The 25100-nt window shown below is 44.8% G+C and overlaps 1 protein-coding gene across 3 annotated transcripts in view; it reads left to right on the top strand.

Moving 5' to 3' along the window:
- The window catches only part of LOC139767290 (GATA-binding factor C-like), a 188339-nt gene that overhangs the window by 62227 nt on the left and 101012 nt on the right, over positions 1 to 25100 (top strand). For all 3 annotated transcript variants that reach the window (XM_071696490.1, XM_071696491.1, XM_071696489.1), the window contains exon 2: positions 20907 to 20937. The gene's annotated coding sequence lies outside the window, so the exon portion shown is untranslated. The remainder of the gene's footprint in view (positions 1 to 20906; positions 20938 to 25100) is intronic.

The following is a 25100-nucleotide window of genomic DNA, read 5'->3' as shown; positions in this document are numbered from 1 at the left end:
TACGTCTGTCTGTCCAGTATGGGGGAGATGTAATCTTGAATGTTCTCAACTTATAACAAGATCTTGACATTATGCAGAACTAGCGCGTAGCCCTCACCACAGGACAACGTAGAGTTAAGAATAAAGAGTGGCGTGTGGCGCTGCTCCAAGTGTTATGTCTAAGATGGACATTGTGTGTATTTCCTGATGGAATGTCAGCAACCCACATGTACAGTAGACAGAAACAAAGGACAGCAACCACGTGTGTGTGTGTGTGTGTGTGTGTGTGTGTGTGTGTGTGTGTGTGTGTGTGTGTGTGTGTGTGTGTGTGTGTAGAGAGATTTTTCACAAACCAGTATAATTTTATAACAATTGTTGTACACAAGGGGGAGGTGCTGACTGCAGATGTTGAAGGTACGGACGGCCTAGGCCGGAGGGGGTGATGGTGTTGGGGGTAGTGTAAGGGTGGGGTGAGGGAGGGGGTATACCATGGTGTTGGGGGTGTAGTGTACTGGCGGAGTGAGGGAGAGGGTGTACCATGGTGTTGGGGGCGTAGTGTACTAGCGGAGTGAGGGAGGAGGTGTGTGGTAGCCAGGTTAATGCAGTGATTATATCAGACATCAGGACGGTCAGTAAGTCTTCCCCAAAAGTGCTCTTTCACGAGAAGCTGGTCGCTCCGGTGGCGGTCAACTGGTCTGGTAGGGTGTATATGGTCGGATGTAGGTTGGATGGTCTGGCGAGATGGTCGAGTCGGGTGCAGGGAACCGCTGGTTAGTGTACATGGTCGGACTGTCTGGTTTTGTTCTGATTGCTACATTAACTGGTCGGGTCAGCTGCTTGGATCAGCTGATCAGGTCGCCAGGTTGGATCTGCTCGTCTGGGTGGATCAAGTGATGCAGAGGCGCCATAGGACTGACTCCATGGGTGTAGGCTGCTGTAGAGGGCATGTAGAGGGTGCGGTGGTTGTGGGTGTTGTTGGGTGTGGTGGTCGTGGGTGTGTTGACGGTGTGGTGGTCGTGGGTGTGTGGACGGTGTGGTGGTCGTGGGTGTGTGGACGGTGTGGTGGTCGTGGGTGTGTGGACGGTGTGGTGGTCGTGGGTGTTGTTGGGTGTGGTGGTCGTGGATGTGTGGACGGTGTGGTGGTCGTGGATGTGTGGACGGTGTGGTGGTCGGGTCAGCTATGTGTGGAGTGCTTCCGGTGTGCTGGTGGAGACGCAGCCGCCCTGGCGGAGGTCTGCCGTGCACATCCTGAAGACCTGGTAACGTAACCCGTCACAGTCTTTGTGGTGACCTGGAGCCGTCACAAACCCGTCCTCATGTGTGGTCGTGAGCGCGGCGAGTGTGTGTGTGTGTGTGTGTGTGTGTGTGTGTGTGTGTGTGTGTGTGTGGTTGTGTTCAGTCCTCAACACAGCCCAGCGGTACCTGGGAGGGCTGTTGGGGGATGGGGGGTCACCAGAAAGGTCAGGGGAGGTATGTGGGTTTGGGGTCACGACCTGATGGCCCCGTCTGACCCCGGCCCGCCACACCAGGCACCAGGGGCCACACTGGACGCCGCTATACTGTGGCTCTGATGCCACACTCTCCCTCAGAATCACACATGCTCGTATACACACTCCTCACATCTGCATACTCACATATATACACACTCCTCACATCTGCATACTCACATATATACACACTCCTCACATCTGCATACTCACATATATACACACTCCTCACATCTGCATACTCACATATATACACACTCCTCTCATCTGCATACTCACATATATACACACTCCTCACATCTGCATACTCACATATATACACACTCCTCACATCTGCATACTCACATATATACACACTCCTCACATCTGCATACTCACATATATGCACATTCCCATTCATGTATATTCTTACTTTACTGAGACATACACACATTTACGTCTGTATGTCCACATACATCAAAGGCATTTACAGACACATCACCATATACTGAAGAACGACGCTCAGGCACTCAACTTGCTCAACAGAGGAGATGAGGTCGTGTGTAGTCACACAGTGTGTGTGTGTGTGTGTGTATGTGTGTGTGTATGTGTGTGTGTCTGTGTGTGTGTGTGTGTGTGTGTGTGTGTGTGTGTGTGTGTGTGTGTGTGTGTGTGTGTGTGTAGATGTGTGGGCAGGCATGGAGCTGGGACGTAAGAAAGTGTGTGTGTGTGGCCGAGTAGTAGTAGTAGTAGTAGTAGTAGAAATATTAGTAACAGAAGCAGCAGTAACGTTGAACGATATATTGAACTGACTTTTGTTACTGGCGTAAAATAACACTACAGACGGCGAGGCTATAAAAGTGGGGGGAGGGGAGGGGAGGGGGTGTGTGAAAGTGACAGTCTTTACATAAACAGAGAGGTGACACTACACTGACTCCCTCCCAGTGGTGGGTATGAGGAGGTTTTTGTTGCAGTTTGTACGAATTCGGATAAGCTTGAGGCGGCCGTTGTGCCCTGTGGACTCTTAATTCGGGGACGAAGGATCTGTTATCCTTCTGCGCTACCTCTCACACGATGAGCCTGGGGTGCATGCTAGTAGATCTGCCGGGGTTACCCGCACAAGGCAAATTAGACGGCGGAAGGTGACGACGGCGATAACGATGAAGTAACTTTTTCCTGAGGTGTGGCATGAGTTGGTTAGAGACGACTGGGAGGACCAACAGAATGTTGAGCGCCTCTTGACATCTGGTGTAAGATAGACCGACTGTCACCTTCCATGCTCGTTTCTGCACCTTATCAAGTAGCGGCTGTGGTGTGGTGGACTGCTGGGAGGAAGGTGAGGAAAGCGGGGAAGGTATGAGCAAGTTCAGGATGGATGAAATTTATGTGGATGTGTTTGAGTTGTGGTGCAGGAAGTTCAGAAGAAAGTAGAGGCTAGAGCTGGAGGATTTGCTGATGGTGATGACGTGGTCTTTTCACTTTAGGTAAATGTTCAGATATGGAGAAGCTTGATGGACTGAGCAACTTGGAGGGGACTGAGGCCCCACGAGACATAGTGTTAGGGAGAAGGTTAGAGGTTTGGATCATGTACAAGACTATGGTCGTAGGTTTGTTGATGATGACATGACTGGCGATGGTCCGGTTGGGCAGGCTATTCGGGACAGTTGTTGTCGAGTGGGAGGGGATGTCGACATACTTCCCTCAAGCTGCTTCATGATTCATAGTATCGTTTATATAAGCATGGAGAAGCACAAGGGTCCTATTTTCGTGTCTTGTGGGACGCCACAGGTAAGGGACTGGAAGATGGAAATGGCCTCTTGGAAGTCAGCAAGCTACGGGGTGAGACAAAGTGGCACTGGAGGCGTGCTGTATATGCAAGGGTGTAGTGTGTGGGTGTGGGAAAGCGTGGAGTGTATGAGAAGGCGTGCGTCAAGAGGAGTCATGGGTACGAGGTAGATACCGTATAATCCACACTCACAAGTACCAACAGTTAACTCACAACACTTCCAAGAGTCGCAAAACAAACCTCAGTTTCTGTAGTCACTTTGTCTTGGTAATAGTTAGTGACTGATACTTTATATTTTCTACCTTCTGCATCGCTCACATTTATATTTGGCCAAATGTGGAATGTTAACGCAGCAAGTTTACACTGAAAGCATTATTTTTTTCTTGAAGAAAAAGACTCACAGAAACGAAACGCAGTTAAGTTCATTAATCTCCCTGAAACAGTGTGCATTACGTCTTTATAAACACTTACGTCAGCACTTAATTATCCAAACCATATAGTAATACGCCTGGCCATAGTTACCACCAACCAACGAGTCATAACCAGGAAAAAAATCCCGTTCTGGCCATTCAGATATGCGCCTGTTAATTAGGTTTTGTAAACAACTCAACTCCTTTATCCTCAAGACAGCTGCCTAAGATTATAACTGCTGCACACAGATACCACAACATGTATAGACCAGAATATGAAGGAAATTTACGATTCGACGAGGGAGAACAGCTATAAATCAACAAAATGTAAACACTGAGCGTTCGAGTGTGAGCAAAAGAGCCGCTACGCAGGAGGGGTGTTGGTGGGCCGAGAGGGAGCCAGACCCGGGCCAGTATTTATGTCTAGTGCAGTTTTTATGCTTCCTTGTTATTCGAGTGACTGAGAGGATTAAACAAACAGACGTGTTAATATCCCAAACTGTGGTGGCTACGGCTGACAGGGTCCTATCACCGGCCGATGAAGGGGAGGACGGGGGTCTGCCTCAAAGGCCCTCTTCCGCCGTTTCCTTCAGACGTCCTCCTCAATGTTTGCTTTATGACCGGCAGATCCTCCAGCCCCCCACCCAAGACCCCGCCCTTCCTGCGTGTCCGCCGACCTTCCCTCTCCTCCTCCAGCTGCTGCTGCTACTTCGCATGCGTCTGCCCCAGGTCGTGCTGCCCTCCCTCCGCCACCCCTGCTCCCACCTACTCCTGCCTCTCTTTCTCTGATAGCGGTCACAGCTCCGTATACTAAGTCTGCTGCTTGAGCTACTGCTGTTACTGCTACTGGTGTTGCTGCGACTGACGCTTCTACTGTTCCCACCGTAGCTGTTACTGGTACTCTAACAGCTGACGGTGTTACTTGTCCCACTAGAGCTGCCCTTCCTGTTCCTGGTGACGCTCCTGTTACATATGTTGTTACTGCTGATGTTATTAATGCTGTTAGCAATGCTGTTGCTGCTTTCCCACTGCAGTTAGCGTCTGCTCTTGAGACTTGGCAGCCTGCGTTACCCTCACCGTTCGTTGTACCACATAATACTGGGCAAACTACTGCCTCACACGGTCACTGTAAGACCGTTGGCAGTTTATGGGTGACGGGTCGCTGTCATGTGTTTTTCCCTTCACCACGGAACTTTGGAACTCTTTCCCTTCTCATGTCTTTCCTAACACCTAACAGGTTTTTCACATCCACCAAACTCTCAGATTCCTCTCGTCATGTTACTGCTTACTGTACTATATTATATGTCCTATAAGGCCTGACCTCGACGAGGGCTTACGTCCATAACTCATGTCCTCGACATCTTTAGAAAAATAAAAAGACTTCACCTCTAAGTGAACAGCGAAGCCCCCAGAGACCCTTCACTTCCCAATGAACAACGAAGCCCCCAGAGATCCTTCACCTCCCAGAGAACGAGGAAGCCCCCAGAGATCCTTCACCTCCCAATGAACAAGGAAGCCCCCAGAGATTCTTCACCTCCCAATGAACGAGGAAGCCCCCAGAGATCCTTCAACTCCCAGTGAACAAGGAAGCCCCCAGAGATCCTTCACCTCCCAGTGAACGAGGAAGCCCCCAGAGATCCTTCACCTCCCAGTGAACGAGGAAGCCCCCAGAGATCCTTCACCTCCCAGTGAACGAGGAAGCCCCCAGAGATCCTTCACCTCCCAATGAACAAGGAAGCCCCCAGAGATCCTTCACCTCCCAATGAACAAGGAAGCCCCCAGAGATCCTTCAACTCCCAGTGAACAAGGAAGCCCCCAGAGATCCTTCACCTCCCAGTGAACAAGGAAGCCCCCAGAGATCCTTCACCTCCCAGTGAACAAGGAAGCCCCCAGAGATCTTTAATACCTTTCATTAATTCAGCCAACAGGACCGCCAGCCAGGAGACTGCCACTCTCATCCTAGAAATAAAAACTCGTGCGTCTAGGAAACACTAGAACGTCTAGAGTTGCAAGAACATCCAGTAAGAATTCATGGCTGAGTTGGTGAAGTCAAGACAGTGTAAGAGAAGGTAATTATGATGATGATTACAGTCTTACCATCCGGACGGTGGAACTGGTCTCCTCATTAACTCCGTATTTAGGGAACTACTTGGACAAATAAGTGGATTTATTCATGAGGCAACTTGTTAAGTTTCTTCCATGAGTACCTGATCGTCCTGCCTGCTGGGCATGTGAGGGAGTCTGGCCCGCCAACATCAACAGCCTGGCTGATCAGGGTCACCAAGCAGTTGCTCTCACTCCCAGCCTCCGGGGTGACCCTCCAGATTTACCTGCAAGCGCTCGCCCTCCAGCTTTAACCTCAGCCTCGAGCCTCGACCTATCTCCTGCCAGTTGACGTCACCACATCATAGGATATGTTGTGAGAGAACGTCACATCATGGGATATGTTGTGAGAGACGTCACATCATGGGATATGTTGTGAGAGAACGTCACATCATGGGATATGTTGTGAGAGAACGTCACATCATAGGATATGTTGTGAGAGAACGTCACATCATAGGATATGTTGTGAGAGAACGTCACACATCATGGGATATGTTGTGAGAGAACGTCACATCATGGGATATGTTGTGAGAGAACGTCACATCATGGGATACTGTGTTATAAACCGTCATCATTTTCTCAAAGATCAGGACAGAGTCGTCTGCCTCCCTCATGGACAGACATGATTCAGACGTGGATACCACGTGTCATGTGTCACATCCCTCGCTGGTGACACCACGTGTCATGTGTCACATCCCTCGCTGGTGACACCACGTGTCATGTGTCACATCCCTCGCTGGTGACACCACGTGTCATGTGTCACATCCCTCGCTGGTGACACCACGTGTCACGTGTCACATCCCTCGCTGGTGACACCATGTGTCGTGTGTCAGGTCCTTGGCTTGTTGACACCGATGTTTGTCAGCCGCTTGCGGCAACTAACAAACCGCCTGCACGTTTGGTGGGATGATGCCACCGCTTGGTATATCTTGACTACGCCATATCAACCGCCTGCGGCCTCTTGACTGTACCATACATACCGCTTGCGGCCTCTTGACTGTACCATACCTACCGCTTGCGGCCTCTTGACTGTATCATACATACCGCTTGCGGCCTCTTGTCTGTACCATACATACCGCTTGCGGCTTCTTGACTGTACCATACATACCGCTTACTTAATGTTCAGACGTGGTCCGCTCACTTGCATTCATTTTTTCCTCTCACTCAAGTGTCGTGTGGGAGGAGAGTGGGGTGCCCTGGTCCAGGTCATGGGAGGAGGGAGGACCAGGTGTTACCCCCGTAGAGGTAGGTCGTTAACTTGACGTAGTAAATGCTCTTGGCTCAGGATGGTCCTGGCTACTTACCCTGACAACCTCCTAGCTTGTATGGTCTCTCTTGAACCGTCTTGGTTCGTGTGTGGTTCCACTCCATATTTTTTCATTTTCTCTCTGGTCACTTTTCGTTCATTTCTGGTCATCTTGGTCTTTCGTGGTCCGTTGCGGTTCTGTGTGGTCTTCATGGTTGTCGTTCTTACTTTATACTGGACCTCTCAGGTCTGTTTTGCGTCCGACTCGCGTCTTCTCGAGTCTTAGGGATATACCGTCAATCCTCCCTGGTCTTCTTCACGAGGCCTCTGTGGTCTTCCGCAATCCTGCTGGTTTAGTTATGTCCTGCCTTCTGGACCCCTCGGCCCTCTGGTCCTCCCCGCCCTCACCCTAACCTGGCCCTGACCCGCACTGGCCCGCGGTGGATTCATCGTGGCCCCACAGCCCGCCCACACCCTACCACACCCTCACCCTTCATCGTCTCTCAGGAAGGGCGGAGGACTTCTCCGATGTACCCGAGAGAGAGAGAGAGAGAGAGAGAGAGAGAGAGAGAGAGAGAGAGAGAGAGAGAGAGAGAGAGAGAGAGAGAGAGAGAGAGAGAGAGAGACTGAGAGGCGCCGCCGGCCCGTTGTAATATTAAGACTGGTCACTCGTCACTCTACAAGTTTAGAAAACATCTTACCAAGTGAGATGAACTTTCAACTCTGAGTCTGTTACTTATTAAACTACTCAGACGTTTATGGCTTGACTCTCCTTATGGCTGTGGCTCAGTCTAGTACCGTCAGCACTCAAACTGGAAGAGTGTACCATGGTACGCTGATTTATAGGTAATGGAAAAGACGTCATAAATTTCTGTATGCACATAAAATGCACACACATAATCTATATATATATATATATATATATATATATATATATATATATATATATATATATATATATACACACACACACACACAAGAAGCCACCTTTAGAAAGGCTGTATCATCTTTCTTGGAGGGAAATAAATATCTCCAAGACAGAGTGCCTCGTAGGGGTTACACAGTGTATACTACTACCACTAAAGTATGGCACTACATGAAGCCTTGTGTCCCTAAGTGCACCACATCTTTCTTCCCCCACTCAAGGTGTGGTGGGTGGCGCGTGCATCGTGGGCCTCCGGAACGTTCCTGGCCGTGCGTGGTACTCTTCCCCTACCTCTCCTGGACCTCACTCTGCTTTCGTGTGTGTGTGTGTGTGTGTGTGTGTGTCACTGCGGTGCACGAGAAAATAAGGCCTGAGCGAAGGAAATGCGGTAGTAGAGGTTGGGTCAGCTGGAGTCATGCCCTAATATGTTGTGATTATAATACTTGTGGAACTGTGACGGTTTACTGCTTGATGTGTTATGATGGAAGATGAAGGTCACTCGACCCGTCCACTCCAACCCAGCTGGGCTGGTCCACTCTCCTCAACCCTCTGCCAACACACTCAACCCTGCATCATTCCTTTAGGAGGCGGTGGAGAACATCACACTTGCGGTGATGGCCCAACACACATACACACACACAGGTGCGACCCCACCTGCCTCCCTTCATTAGCCTTGCGCTGTTGTATTAAGTTCCAGACTTGACTGAATTTATCAGGTGCAGCGAACTTGTGGTGGACGGCGGTGGCCAAACTGTGTTCTCAGTGTGGAGGCGAGAAATAAATGCTGAGGACTTTATTAACATTCTCAATTGTCATTTACGGCCCATTTGGTCACAGCCTCGCCAGTGAACACCAGTTCTTCAACACGAAACGCGCAAATTTCGTTAAGATTTTTGCGAGTTACTGTAAGAACCCAAGATATGGCTGGAGACACGAATAAGGAATATTCCTGGTTGGAAATATGTTGCCTCGTCACAGAAGCTATAATTTCTGAGGGGTATTAAAGCAGGACGCCTTACTTCCTCACTGCTGGTGCTTGGTCCTTAAGACGGTAGTGGGAGGTAGACCCTGCTATGCACCGGCCAGGACGATGATGACGGATCATGTGAACATGAACGAGCGAGGTAAAACAACGGAGGACCACTGGTTCCCTTCTCGTGTGTCGCTCACCCTGCAGGCGCGAGTGTCATGATCAGCTACACATCATCTGGTGAGGCTCACAGGCAACCAACACAAACGGAAGCTAAAATGATAATAATCCTCAGCTACTGTTAGAGACGTCCTACCTGCTGCCATTATCAGGGAAGTCCTCCTCGATAATACTGGCCGAGGTAACATGCCAAAGGTGTCGACATCACCATCTCGATCGCCTCAAGATCTCACGGCAACAATAGTGAATTAAAAGAATCAATTATTCTGCTTGCAGTCAGACTCCGCCGACACACTTTTACAGACGACGCCGATGGCAGAGGTCACTTTACTGCGAGACGCTACATCAGGGAACCTGTCATGTGCTGTTAAGTGTGGGCGAAGCTTTACACTGTAACACAAGAGGGTTCAATGATCATACTGAGGACGGGTTAGCAGCCCGTGAAACTACAACATATGAACGGGTGTGAGACTTGGCCTCACTGCTACTTCCGTTCGCGTCTCTCACGAGACGGACCATCACACGAGAGCAGACGCTTCCCAGCCAACTCCTCTCACCAGTCTGCTTGGACGAGAGGCAGTCCCGAAGCTGCAGGAGCCCCATACAAGGCGTCCTGGGAATGTGTAATGATAATGATATTAACTAGAGGCGGGAGTGGGCCGTGCTGTGGAGCCGATGTGCTGTGTGCTGGACAGTGTGGAGCCATGCTAGCTACCTGTGCTGTGTGCTGGACAGTGTGGAGCCATGCTAGCTACCTGTGCTGTGCTGGGCAGTGTGGAGCCATGCTAGCTACCTGTGCTGTGTGCTGGGCAGTGTGGAGCCATGCTAGCTACCTGTGCTGTGTGCTGGGCAGTGTGGAGCCATGCTAGCTACCTGTGCTGTGTGCTGGACAGTGTGGAGCCATGCTAGCTACCTGTGCTGTGTGCTGGACAGTGTGGAGCCATGCTAGCTACCTGTGCTGTGTGCTGGGCAGTGAGGAGCCATGCACGACATGTGTTCATCTTCCTGATGGATCGCCTCGCCTCAGGATCTGCAACACTGTTCTTATCTTAATGTGTCATTGAACATTTTATGACGGCAATATAACGCATGAATATCGTCTTTTGTTTTGATTTGACTTTGATAAAAGCTTCACGTGTCCACTTTTCCCGGGAGGGTTGCCTACTTACTTATGTCAAATATTTCTTTACCTTCGTTTTCTGACACTAACCTCAAGATTATTTTTCCCAAAAATCTGATTTCTATTTTTTTTTTTTCATCGTCATTAGGGGAGATTTTTGGTCATAACATTGGCTTCTGTCGCGCGCGCGCGAGCGCGCACACACACACACACACACACACACACACATGTATATTAAAGATAAACGTGATTATGATGGAAGAAATACGATCGTAGTAATATGTGGCGTGGCTGTGAGTGTTGAAGACAATTACCAGGAGTTTCTTACGATTAGGTGTTGCAAATTTCACGGTTCAGTAAATTACGTTTAATGATAATTCAATTACGTTCTGTATCGTCTTCATAAATTACTGCATGTCATATATATATATATATATATATATATATATATATATATATATATATATATATATATATATATATATATATATTATATATATATATATATATATATATATATATATATATATATATATATATATATATATATATATATATATATATATATAATGTATGTAGTTCTGCTCCGAGGATATAACCAGGTGGAATGAATTACCGTTGGAAGATGATTACTATAATACACCAAGCCATGGTTACATTACTCTGAACTTTACTTCTGGAGTATTTACAATACTTTTCATAATGTTTCACGACATTTTGATTCAAATTCGTGCTTTATGACATCGTATATTATCAATCAAGAATTTTGTATTCATAATAATTTTGCCATATAAGTGATTTACGATCGTGTTTTTTTTTTTTTTTTCATCTTGTACAAAGATGTTCCACTGATCTATCTGGTTTATGTTCTGTAAATCAGTTCTTGTTCATGATATAATTTTTGAGCAGTTGTTTAAATACTCAAGACTTTACCATACCTTGTGTTATGTTCTAGACTTTACCATACCTTGTGTTATGTTCTGCCAACCTACATTTTGATTAAACCAATACGTCCACGAATTCTTTACCGTCTATCTACATTTACTATGTGCAAATTCGTATTAAAGAGATAAATGGATAAACACCGCCATATGTTATGATTATCTCTTCCATATTTTCTTTGATATTTTCTACAGTTTGATGCAACATTGTATATCATAATCAAATCTACATAATCATTCCCGTAGAACCTCTCAAGTGAACATAATCCTTCTGGTTGAGTCTGACATGAAATGATTCACTTGTCAGGTCAGACACACACACAGAAAAATAGATTTCAACTCGTTCCCTCTGGAGGTGGGCTAGCAGACGACTGGAGACATTTCTCCAGCACGTCAGGTTCTCTGTGTGTCATTTTTCAGTTTTATGGCGGCCAGTCATACCATCATTCACGAATAATAACGTTAACCACCACAAATTGTTTGAGTCTCATGCCATTAATACCGGATTTCTGGCTCGTTGGGAAGAAATACTGTATTAACACGTGATCTGGGCGACTACCAGCCACGTCCATGAAGGAAGTTGGTCGAACGTCAGACCTACTGTTCACCCTAGCCAGTACTCCTCGACCAGAGCACAGTGTACACAACAACGAGTCTAACTGTCGCAATAATTATGGACACTTACAGGTACTATATATATATATATATATATATATATATATATATATATATATATATATATATATATATATATATATAAAAGTCCTCTGTTCTTAACGCTACCTCGCTAACGCGGAAGATGGCGAATATTATAAAAAAAATAATTATATATATATATATATATATATATATATATATATATATATATATATATATATATATATATATATATATATATATCAAAAGCAACTGGCAGAGCTAAAGCAAGCACAATAATGCAATCTGTCAAAAGTAAATCACAAATCTTGGTGAAACGTTTCATTACTGACACAAACTCGTAGTCTCAGGTCAGGTCTGATCATGTTATGTCTTGATGAACAACTTCAGATGTTGATGAGACGTGACGTCATTCGTGTCTGAGTTGTGATCTACAGGTTAACGTTACGCAGGCTGGGTTTGCTTGATGGCATTTCCAGTTTATACAAATAATCTTGTCCATTGTTAGATTACTTGTACAGTAGGAGTGGTTACACATGGCCCGCCAAGTGTTGTGCGCATGCTTAAAAGCTACAGTGAACTGGTCGCCCGCCACATGAGCGCCTCCCTCATACTTTCTGATCATTCATTTTGGCTAGCATTTTTATCTGCATCATTCATTTAATACAATCAACTCTACATCATCACTTTCCAGGAACTTCTTTTCAAAACTGCCTTAAAAAAGACTTTTAGTCCAAATATCCGAAATTGATTTACGATGACAGTGAGACACACACTGACCGCCAGCTACTGCATGTTACTGCCTCTTTCACCATCAACTGATGGTGTCTGATGATGTGTGACACGTTCGGTCGTATCCATATTCCAGGTAATGACCTCCTGCTGCAATTATCCTCACATTACAGTCCATATAACTCATGCAGGTTTATAGTTCTGATTCTCGGATATTTTGAAATATATGATGACTGCCGCGGAACATCATATTGAATCTTAAAATCAATTAATGAACTCAATGTACTAATAAAAGTAACATCAATTATTATGAAGAGAACAGCTACATGTGAAACACAATTATCCTTCCAGTGGGACAAAATCTAAAAATGACAGTATAGGAATTAATGATACGTTGCCGCTATATACAAGTCTGCAGTACAGCAGTGTTAGCGCCACCGCACAACTGGGATAACGTCCATTGAAGTCTATGTCGAGGTGAGGGTGGGCCACCACGCACTGCTCTTGCAGACACACTTGATCCTTCACGGGGAAGTTATCTGCTGGCGCACGATGCATCATCATTCCTGCTGCACACACTGACGTCCTGATGATCGATGCCAGACAAACCACTGAAGGAGACCCGATGTAAACAAAGTGACATCATGAAGACCTACTGACCAATATAGGATTTCATTTTTTCACTATTGTTACAAGGAAGAAATGGTCAAGTTATCGTTGTAATGTAAATGACTCGGCCTTTGTAACCCAGTTTTACATTATTGACATTCATAATATCAATCTTAATTTCCTTGCTCGAAAAAATATTTCTTAAAGGAAAATCAAATAAACGATGCATCTACGAACGCTTCAAGTGAATCACGAAAATTTACTGCGCGAGTTAACCCGAACCTTTTTCAGATACGAAGAAAATCAACATTTACACAGCGTCATCCTCAAATAAAATCATTTTGAATTAAGCCTCACATTCCTGGGGATTAGCATAGCAGCGGGGGTATTATAGCGGGTGCGATGTTTACAGAGCAAGCGACCACTTCCTCCCGCGGCGGCTCACGACGCATGCTCCTCACCGCCACCCACACACTCCCAAAACAATTTCATTCTCTGTTACTCTTCATTTGCTCGTACGGGATTTATGGGGCGTTTCCTTTTCTTTTTCCATATGCCTGGAGAACATCCGCTTTCTCATTCCATTCATTATATTATCTTGTCAACATTGGGAATGAAAAAAAAAATCTTGGAGTACTGTCAAATGTTTAACCAAGAACTTGTTTACATTAGAGAGTTAAGTACTCACGAAGGATCAGCTGAAGACTTGACGCTGCTGAAGACTGGTGCATAGAGGAGACTTTATGTATATCATAGCTGGAAGCTGCCTCATACTAGGGTAAACCTGTTGCATTACTTGAGACATGTCTAGCAATATCTTCGATGAACTTAGTCAGTACCACGTAATATCTTATGGAAGCCCTACGTCTTCCAGCTATTCTCTCCCTTTCCTTGAGCAAAATTCTAAAGTTTCTTCAGCAATTTCGTAGGAACCATTAGCCAAGCTCAACATAGACTACCACCATTTGTGAATCATGAAGTAATGGGCTTCAATCATGAAATAATGGGCCTCAATCATTTTTCTAACGATTACAGAATTTCGCGGAACCCTTGAGAGATGGTTGCGGCACCCGATGAACCGCGGTGGTAAAACACTGGCGACTCTGTAGCGTCACTTCTCAATGTCATTACACAAATTTCCTGGGTTATCTCTCTAGCAGCGACCTGACTTAACTCCGGGAACCACGCCTCCTGCCGGCGCCACGTGGTACTCGTCAGGAAATCATACTCTCAAGGGCCTGCCTGACCCACACTTTACCCGCTGTCGTAATCCAGTCGTCTTGGGTGTGAGGTGTGACCTTGTGCGACTGCTCTCCAGGTAGTTAGCAGGTGGTAAGACATGGCTTTAGCACCATGGATTCCCCGGCGTCTAGCCTACCACCAATCAACGTCCTTTCTTGATCCTCAAGTGGAGCAACATTATGTGCAGTGGATGACTATCGTCTTTCATCCAAGTTGAGTATGTCCTGGGTGAGTAATCATCATTAATCAGGTTCACATGATCAAAGTATTTAACGAAGGAAGGATATATCACTTGGAGCACACAAAGTTCTTATTGTTCCATGTCTGCAGCGTTTACAAGCTAAACACACCACACGCACACACACACTTCGTATTTCCCCTTGACCGTTTTCTGTTAACGCAATGAAACTGCATTCTCCTTCCTGGCTCCGTGAAGAACTCTCTCTCTCCTCGTGATTCATACCTTGTACACTCCTTATTCCTTGCCTTGGCCTGATCCACCCGCAGACATGACCATCCTAGTGGTAAAAGCAGGTGGCTGTGTACCTCCTGTGTCATCATGATGGCTCCAACATGACCCTGGTTTGATCACCCTCCCACCCCCCCTTGGCTGGGGCAAGGGGGGGTAGTGGTGGTGCCACTTAAGCGTGACGGGGTAGTGAGACACTCATAAGTGACCTTCACATCCCATGCCTTCATACTCCTGTTTCATCTTATTTGAAGGCACTTACTTTTCTATGTGTGTGCATCCTGTATATATGTGGTGCTCGGCCGCAGCGTCACCAACACGACCTTGATCTGTCTCAGAGGAGGCGGGAATGCCTCTCACCATCGAGAGTAATCTTGACCAACTGATACACAGATGAACATTAAATCTATCTATCCAACTATCTATCTAAAACATGTTGCTTGTTTCTCGTGCGAGGATTCTACAAGAAGGAAGTCTAGTGTCTTCAAGATGCTGTGGTTAAAGATGAAAGGTGAAGAGACCCGAGTGGAAGCGAAAACAAAATTTGTTTTGATACTTGAAGGGAAGCCAACATCAGGTAACTGGTTGTGATTACTGGAGAAAAACAGATGTTTACACTGTCACCGCTGGTCTCAACCTCTCACCATCAAACAGCTGGATGGCCGGCATGATGTGTGAACCAGATGTTGAGATACATCATTATATATATTTTCTTCCTTAACCATACAGGTTGACCTTTCATTTCTGTGGTACGAACTTGAGCTCCAATAGGTATCACTGATACCTCGTACCACTCTGGGAACACGTACGTTATGATCCAGACACTGAAGACGTCGGCAGGTTATATCCCCGTGCCGTTGAACGCAGCGCCGCCCTCAGGCCAACACTGGCTGCACGACGACTCGGTCGACTTGATAGGTACACTGGCTCGCTCAGGTGACACAAGACCTCGGGCAGTCCAAGCGTGACGAGGAAGGATGCACAGACTTCGGGGAACCTCGGTCAGGTCTGGAGCCTCAGATGGAGCACCAGGGAGACGGAGGAGGGATACATAGACTTCGGGGAACCTCGGACGGCCACGGAGCTACCGACTTCGAGGAAAAGGAATCGTTGGTTCTTGCCTAACCCTCAACTTCCGGAACGACCGAGTGAACCTCTCGACCAAGGTCCGACCAGTACTGGGTGAACCTCTCGACCAGTCAGTCCGACCAGTAGTGGGTGAACCTCTCGACCAGTCAGTTCGACCAGTACTGGGTGAACCTCTCGACCAGTCAGTCCCACCAGTAAATTGACAAATTACTTCATGCAACTACAACTACTGCAACTATACCTGCATAATACATTTGTACAAGAAAGTTTGTATAATCAAATAAATACAGTTATCTATCTATCCATCTATCTATCTACACAGAAAACATTTATAGTTTGCTGCAACCGTGACATCACGGTACACAATGGTGTTTCTGTTGTGACGTCAACATAAAGAAGCGTCTTCCCTTAATGTTATAATGACGTCACAATAAAAACCGAGTTTCAGTCCTGACATCAGTGTAAACAGCCTTCCTCCTACCCTTGCATTATGATAAACAAAACTGCCGTAACGTTACGGACACCAGCTACCGTAACGTTACGGACACCAGCTACCGTAACGTTACGGACACCAGCTACCGTAACGTATGATGGACACCAGCTGCCGTAACGTTACGGACACCAGCTACCGTAACGTATGATGGACACCAGCTACCGTAACGTATGATGGACACCAGCTACCGTAACGTATGATGGACACCAGCTACCGTAACGTATGATATCGTAAAGTTGCGAACATCAGCCACGTTGCCGTAACGATACGGTAAGCAATGTGACGTTGCTGTTACGGTCTGGACGTTATTTGCGAAGTGGGACGGAGAACAGATACGTCACAGAACAGTACTTCTGGAATCATTTCCCTCCCCGTCGTTCGTGACGCTGTGACTCACAATGAACACATACAGAAGTGCGACTGACAGTGAACACCCCAATACGGATGTCACCCACAACGCACTCATAAGTGACTTACAATGAACGACGTCACACTAGTAATCCCGCCCATACTTAATACGTAACACAGCCTGACACTGAACCATCATACATGTCCTGCACGTGTACCACACTGTAATGATGGTCTGCTGTGCACCGTCTGCTCTACTTCAAGTTCTGTTCCGTGCTCTATAAACTGCCACACTTGTCTTCCCTTCCATGTCTTGCTTCATTCCCCTGAGCCACATTCCTCTACCCTTCTCTCCACTTATCCTGTGTTAGTACATATTCTACTCCAGGCCTTCTCTTCCAGTCGTATCCTTCCAGCTGAGCTTCTCCAGTTCAAATATTTCTTCTTCTACTCTTGACCAATTTATTTCCTCCTTTTCCAATATGATGTACAAATTGTTTTGCCGCTTGTAAGGTTTTGCTTGCGTGCTTTCTGGCTCCAAGTCACCTCTTCCTGTTGTCTACTGTGCACATGTTGGAACCTCTAGTATTTTTCTACAGGCCCCGGTCTCTATCCATTGCATTTTAATCCTATCCGTCTTTGTTCACAGAAGTGATAGAATTGTTCTATACAATATTGTTCATGATGTTAAGATCACCCGAAATGTTCATCATGTAAACCTGTACATAACATTCAATTGTTACCCTCACTAACTCCTACGTGTCAGTTCTTCTCTCGCTTATTTTTAATTTTCATCCATAAATATTTGATCTCTTCGGTTACTGTTACAACTCCTATTTTCTGTGACTGTTCTTTCACATCAAGTATTATCTTCATTTCTTCCTTTATTCATTTCCAAGTTTTACCTTTTGGTTGGTGGTAGTGTGCGTTACCTGTGGTACGATCATACAGCCATCCTCACACACCACACTGACTGCACACGTGTACCACTTTTAACATCAAGATAAACAAGAGTGTACCTCCAGTGACATCATTATGAACTAGATTGTACCTCCTCTGACATCACATATACCTACACCTCAATATCACGACTTCTTGATAAGCCTGATACACGTTCGTCAGGGACCAGTTCCAGCTTCTAACGCGTGTGGCTGCCTGGCCACGCATGACCCAGAACAAGCATGTGCTGCTCGTGGTCTTACGATAAACAAGTTCTGTTTCCTGAACACGACGTAAACAGTCATGTTGTCGCTCTCAGGTTACGACAAACAAACATGTTGTGTCCCTCACATCGCGATAGACAAGTGTGTTCCCTCCCTGACATCTCGATAAACAAGGGTGTTCCCTCCCTGACATCTCGATAAACAAGCGTGTTCCCTCCCTGACATCTCGATAAACAAGCGTGTTCCCTCCCTGACATCTAGATAAACAAGCGTGTTCCCTCCCTGACATCTCGATAAACAAGTGTGTTCCCTCCCTGACATCTCGATAAACAAGCGTGTTCCCTCCCTGACATCTCGATAAACAAGTGTGTTCCCTCCCTGACATCTCGGTAAACAAGGGTGTTCCCTCCCTGACATCTCGGTAAACAAGCGTGTTCCCTCCCTGACATCTCGGTAAACAAGCGTGTTCCCTCCCTGACATCTCGATAAACAAGCGTGTTCCCTCCCTGACGTCATCATCTGACGTGATGATAACACATAACTAACCATGTTGGTTGGTGTAATGATTTTCCTTGTTGTTAACGTGAGCGCGTCCATCTACCGGACTCGCTTCCTGTTTTCTGATTGGCTACTGACTCTGACAGTCTCCTTCCTCATGAAACACAGAATTTCTGTTTTGTATGATGATGATGATAAAACAATACAATACTGAACACAGGTTTTGTTAACATATCTGGCTTGGAAATAGTGAATGAAATACGAGAGATGTGGCTGCTAGATCAACACACAACCTCACATCATCAGTTTATACAAACAGAATGAGACATACGTCGCGTCTTCTGCATCAACAGTTAACCTCTTGTCTCCCGGCGCCCTCAAGTGTTTATGGAAATGTTTACTTTAGTAATCCCATAGTTGAGCTACTAGAGGGTCACTTATCTCAAGCGAGATATAATGATTTCACTCATACAAGACCACCTAACTAAAATCTGACCTTTTTCTTCCAAACACGTTACAGTTTTTGCAGTACAATGAGTTAGCACTTAGACGTGGTTGGCTTAAAGGATGAAGTAAGTAATGTGGGTTCAAGAAGGTACAGAAAACGAAGATACGAATAAACATAAAGTTCTGTGTTCCGCTAAGTGTGTATCATGTCCTCAAAATTTACTTCCCCTCCCTCCCTGCCTTCCTCCCTCCCACACTCCCGTGCTGGTACCATACACAGAGTGGGGATGTATGTGCTCTCATAATGATCTTGTGAACACCGGTCGAAGATCTAGAAGAAGATATTCGGTCGATGGTTATAACTCGACCTTGATGACCTTAACTTCCTTGAAAGTTAACTGGTTACATTTTGACGTGGCCTTAACGACACTGGCACATGGAAGGCTTAAAGCTGGAACAAGCAATTACCTCATAATTGACCGGAACAACTTTTGAAATGATGATCATTACGGACAGAGGGAGAGACGGGGCCAGGAGATGACCTGAGAGAGAGAGAGAGAGAGAGAGAGAGAGAGAGAGAGAGAGAGAGAGAGAGAGAGAGAGAGAGAGAGAGAGAGACTCTAACGACGAAGATGCAAAATGTGGGACTTTCTTGACTAGTACGCCATGCTGGGTCAGCACACACATACACACACACACACACACACACACACACACACACACAGAAACAAGAAACAGCAATATATATGGTATATCTAATACCAGATGGTAAACATTCTATAGAAATATCAAGGAGCAAAGAGAGAGAGAGAGAGAGAGAGAGAGAGAGAGAGAGAGAGATGAAGTAAGCAAGAGAGATAAGATCAAGATGACTGATTCAGACGAACTGACTCACTTAAGAGCCGAAGCTCTGAAGGATTGATACATTATGAAAACAAGTGAGAGAGAGAGAGAGAGAGAGAGAGAGAGAGAGAGAGAGAGAGAGAGAGAGAGAGAGAGAGTATATAAAGACTGACCGAGAGTGTGAAAGAAAGCACATTCACCAAGAGGTAGTTTTAACACTTGCCTAATAACTGAGAACTAACAACCTCTGGCTAATAACCTGCAGATACACGAGCTGACCCAAGACTAGACAACAACACCACAACATACAACCAGGTTACATCATGAAGTGACCTTGATCAATCATCACACAATTACAGAGGGAGTACTGCAGTATAAATATCCCAGTGTGACTTTCACAGGGTGATTATAGATAATTATAGATCAGCGATCGTGTTTCTATATAAATATGGCCACGGGAGAGCGATGAGCCGAGTTAATGAGGCGGAACGTAGCCCAGATGGCTGTAAATCACACACACTTAACCTAACTTCCGCAGATATTCACAGCTGCTTGAAATCACACACAAGAAAATAATCAGAATAAAAACTGCTTATTGAGAGAGAGAGAGAGAGAGAGAGAGAGAGAGAGAGAGAGAGAGAGAGAGAGAGTCGGGGAGAGTGGGGCGTGTGTGGGTGTGTCCGGCACAAAGGACCTCTGTATCCAGCCTGGACATTCGCCTCACGGTTCTTGCCCTCCCTGGGCTGTGCGCACTAACGCACGCACGCTGGCTTGTTATTGTTATGCCACAAATGGTTTATGTAAGTTGTAGCGTCAACTGCATGTTCTGGGTAGTGTCATGCTCGTGCAGGAACCTCACGGATTTGGTTCATCATTATTATCATTTTCTTATAAAGATGACGGGTTGCCTCCTCTCTGCACGGCTCTTTAGAAGAACATCATTTTTGTGCAGTTTTTCCTCATTTTCCTAAGTTGAGAATATTAGTTTTATGTTCATTGAATGATATTTAATTATACTGCAAACCTTATCAAAATGCTACAAGTGAATTGTGTAGAATGAATCTGTGGTTATTATTATTATTATTATTATTGTGACCATAAACTTTGATGTTTCACACGCTTCATCGTATATGTCATGAATTACTCCTCTTATATAACTTACGTCTAACATATTTCTTTCTCTGTTTCAGAACGTATTTGACTCCTCGCTCGTACTGTCACGTAAGTACAGAATTTTCTTTTATAACGTTAAACCACAAACACTTAATATGCGGCACTCCATCCACATTCAGCCCAGCTCTTCATCCACCCTTAGGGGTTGATCGATAAAATGGGTACCTGGCTCAGGCCATTGTATATATATATATATATATATATATATATATATATATATATATATATATATATATATATGTATGTATGTATATTTTGCAAGTTCACCTGTCAAATTTGTTTGACTTTAAACAGTTTTAACAGTTTTGTATCAAGGGTTGTCGGGAAGGGCCAGGTTGATGTGAAGTATCTCTAGTTTTCTTGTCAGACTTGTCAGAGTCTACCCTGTGTTTACATCCAAGTTACCAGACTGTATCAGAATTACCTGTCACGGTTGTGTGTTCTCAACGTGTTGCACGGTAAACTTTGCGTGACCATAATTTTGTTTTTTCCTTAATGAAAAATATATCCGCAAAAATTATTCAATTAAAAGCATTCCAATGTCAGGATTTGAAAAGGTTTATCTGTTGAACTTAATTCATGTTAACAAGAACGTTAAATCTACTGAATGTTAAAGTATTATTAAAGTCGTCAAAGGTTTGGTGGTAAGTCTGTCAAAAATTAACTACATCTGCAAAAGTTTTAGAATCTTGCGAGGTTATGAAGGTAAACATGTTAATGTTACATGTCGTCTGATATTAACCATTTACTTCCTAGTGACTTTAATGTTAACCTGGCGACCCTAATACTCTTTCCTAAAATCAACATATCTATAGTCACGAAACACCTGCTGTGACTATACCACAGCTGGTGACGTGCTGTTGTGAAGCACCAGCTGTGACTATACCACAGCTGGTGACGTGCTGTTGTGAAGCACCAGCTGTGACTATACCACAGCTGGTGACGTGCTGTTGTGAGGTCGATAAATCCAACTTCGTTAATTCGGACTCAAGATGATTAAATCGGACGTGTGGTGAATAAACACACGAGAGATTATAATATATCGGTTGTGAAGCTAAGAAGCCGTACATCAGGTCAACCCACAGCACGTGGTGCCAAGCCACAGCACGTGGTGTCAAGCCACAGCACGTGGTGTCTGGTCACATGCTGCCATATGACCGGTACATCAGTGTGTACCAGGTGTGTGTCCTCCTCCGTGGACGTTTACGACCGTCTTGATGATCACGAACCTCAGCCAAACACCGATTGCTTGTTTTTGTGTTGCCACAATGTTTTTCCTTCTGACGCTAAGCCGAACTAGTCGACGGAATCTACGTTCATCATTATTACCATTATTATTATTATTATTATTATTATTATTATTATTATTATCATTATTATTATTATTATTATTATTATTATTATTCTACTAGTAGTAGTAATATCAGCATTATCATTTTAACTACTTCTACCCCTACAAGTTTTATGATTGATGTTATTGTATATATATTACAATAACGATTATATAATATCTTCTTCATGATACAGCTGTGTGTCATCATTTACACGTAGAGTTCTTATTATTCTTTTTCCTCATCATCCTCACATTATGATCATCATGTTTTCTGATCATAACACTGACACAACCTGACAAGTGAGGGAAAAAAAGACACGTACGTTGTTTCCTGGTGTGTATCTCGGCCGCCATCTTGCGCGTGCGTGGACTGCTCGAGGCGATAGCCAGGATCTTCCCCAACAAAATGTTAACGTTCGTCTCGGTGTTGCGAGAAGGTTCATAATCTTATCTCGTTTGAGATGGTTACGATCCATACTGGAAATGAAGTTTCAAGATCGCTCTTTTGAGATGGGGATGACTATCCAACCAATCCGAGTTGTTGTGTTCGAGCCGCTGGTGTGAGACTGTATCGTTCATGGCGGTGTGAGTGTGGGGCAGCTGCTGCCTGGACGGCAGGCCAGCCTGCGGCACATACCTTAACTGCAAAATCCGGGTACTAGCGAAGACTTACATCCAAGGTCGAACGTGACTGAAAACTGAGAGACAGATGTACATCTTCTTAACGTATAAAGCACAACACGTAGTTGGAAACCATGCTGCCATATGTAGCGCCTCTAAAGTAAAAAGCTTAGTCCCACAAGGAACTGGACTGGCACCCCTTCTGTTCCTCATTTTTAATTGTGACACTGACGCAAACACGAGCCACAGTTCCATATCATCCTTTGCAGGTCATGCAAAAATTTGGATTGAAAATCACAACAACAGAAGTCACCGAAAGGCTACAAAGAGACAGACATAAAGGAAGTCTTTAATCGGTCAACTAATAACAACATGCTTTTCAATGGAGATGAACTTCAACCCCTCCGGCATGGGAAAAATGAAGAATCAAAAACAACGCAGAATACCGAGCAGAATGTACAGACGCCATCATAAAGCAAATGAATAATGTGACAGACCTCAGCGTAATGATGTCTTAAAAGACCAAACCTTCAGGGCAAGGCTAGAAAAACCAATGTTAATAGTACTCAGGACACTAATTATTTCACGAATTGAGTATTGCTGCGTTCTAACCTCACTGTAAAAGACAGGCGAAATTGTGGATTTCAATAGTGTCCCCAGATCTTTCACAGCCCATATTAGTAGGTTAAATGAACTAAATCATTAGGAACAACTGAACACAATGAAGCGCATATGGGAGAGGTATATCATCATCCATATCTGGATAATCCTAGACGGTATGGTTCGTAACCTACATCCGCAAGTAACATCTTACTCGCACGACACACACAGACTTTTTAAAATACGACCTCGAAAATCTGAATGTGTTATATGCACGGAGGGAGAACATCGTGAACATCCGCGACCCAAGACGGTTCACCGTGCCATCTACCATCGTCAGGAACAGCCTGGGATGCACCGGTCGAGATGGTCAAGTGTACACTGGACAAGTACGTACAAAGTGTACCAGACCAGCCAGGCTGTGGGGGCTGTGTGGGCCTGAAGACTCCACGGGGTAACCGAAAAATCTTGGACACATTCAGGCATTACAGATAAATCTACGGCCACACACACACACTATGTAACTGACCCATGTTGTTTACAGAGAATGTAACAATCTGTCCGTAGTTGGGGTGGTTGAGTTTATGATTGAGACGCGTCGCCATCCCACTAGATTATGCTAAAGCAAAGTCCCCCAACTCTTTCATCCCCGAACTCCCTCCCTCACTACTGTTGATGAGATTCATATGTGAATTTTGAATGTTTACTTTTTTCAGCTTCTAATAATTACTATTTCTTTCCTCATCCTGTCTTTCAAGACAGTCTAGAATTATCACCACTAGAAAAAAAATACGTAATTCAAAACTCACTTTTAGCTCATTATAACGAAATAATGAAAATATTTCTCATGATAAATTACCAAGATATCTTTATCTCTTTAAAATACCGCCAATCTTTGAGTACATCTTCCTGCATGAGATTATCATGATACAATGCAGTAAAATTGTATATTCCAATAGCTATACATTATTTATTCTTCACGAAGTTTACTGATGATCGGCAGACACTGGTATCCTCCGCGAAATTTTCATAATGCATATACTTGTGGCACATGATGGCGGAGGTTTAAAAGTATTTCCGTTAGTTATGTATTTTTCATGCGTTGATTATATATATATATATATATATATATATATATATATATATATATATATACATTGGAAGGGATCACAATTGAGCGCATGATCAAGTATATTCCTATGAGTACACGGGGAAATGAAAAATGATAAGTTCCCAAGTGCACTTTCGTATAATAATCACACCATTAGGGGAGATACAAGAAAAATGTAAGTCAGTTGATATACAACGAAAAAACGTAGCTAGGACGCCTTTTGGTAAGCAAGTCACTTGATTACGATATGGATGAATACCCAGGGAACTCAGACATATGGGCCAAGAGAAAATCTAGGAAGCACTACATAAGTACCTACTCACCAGTCACACACACACACACACACACACACACACACACACACACACACACATGCACACACACACACACACACACACACACACACACACACACACACACACATCGGATAAATTGGATCATTTTCCAAAGACAGTAAGGCACACAACACAACACATACAGACAGACCAAAAACCGCGCCTAGCATTGAATTAAACAGCTCGATTTCTTGCATACAAAAGCCACGGA

This window comes from Panulirus ornatus, chromosome 59, assembly GCF_036320965.1.
Source record: "Panulirus ornatus isolate Po-2019 chromosome 59, ASM3632096v1, whole genome shotgun sequence".
Taxonomy (NCBI): Eukaryota; Metazoa; Arthropoda; class Malacostraca; order Decapoda; family Palinuridae; genus Panulirus; species Panulirus ornatus.
The sequence above is the reverse complement of the archived record's forward strand: the minus strand, read 5'-3'. Positions and strand labels throughout refer to the sequence as shown.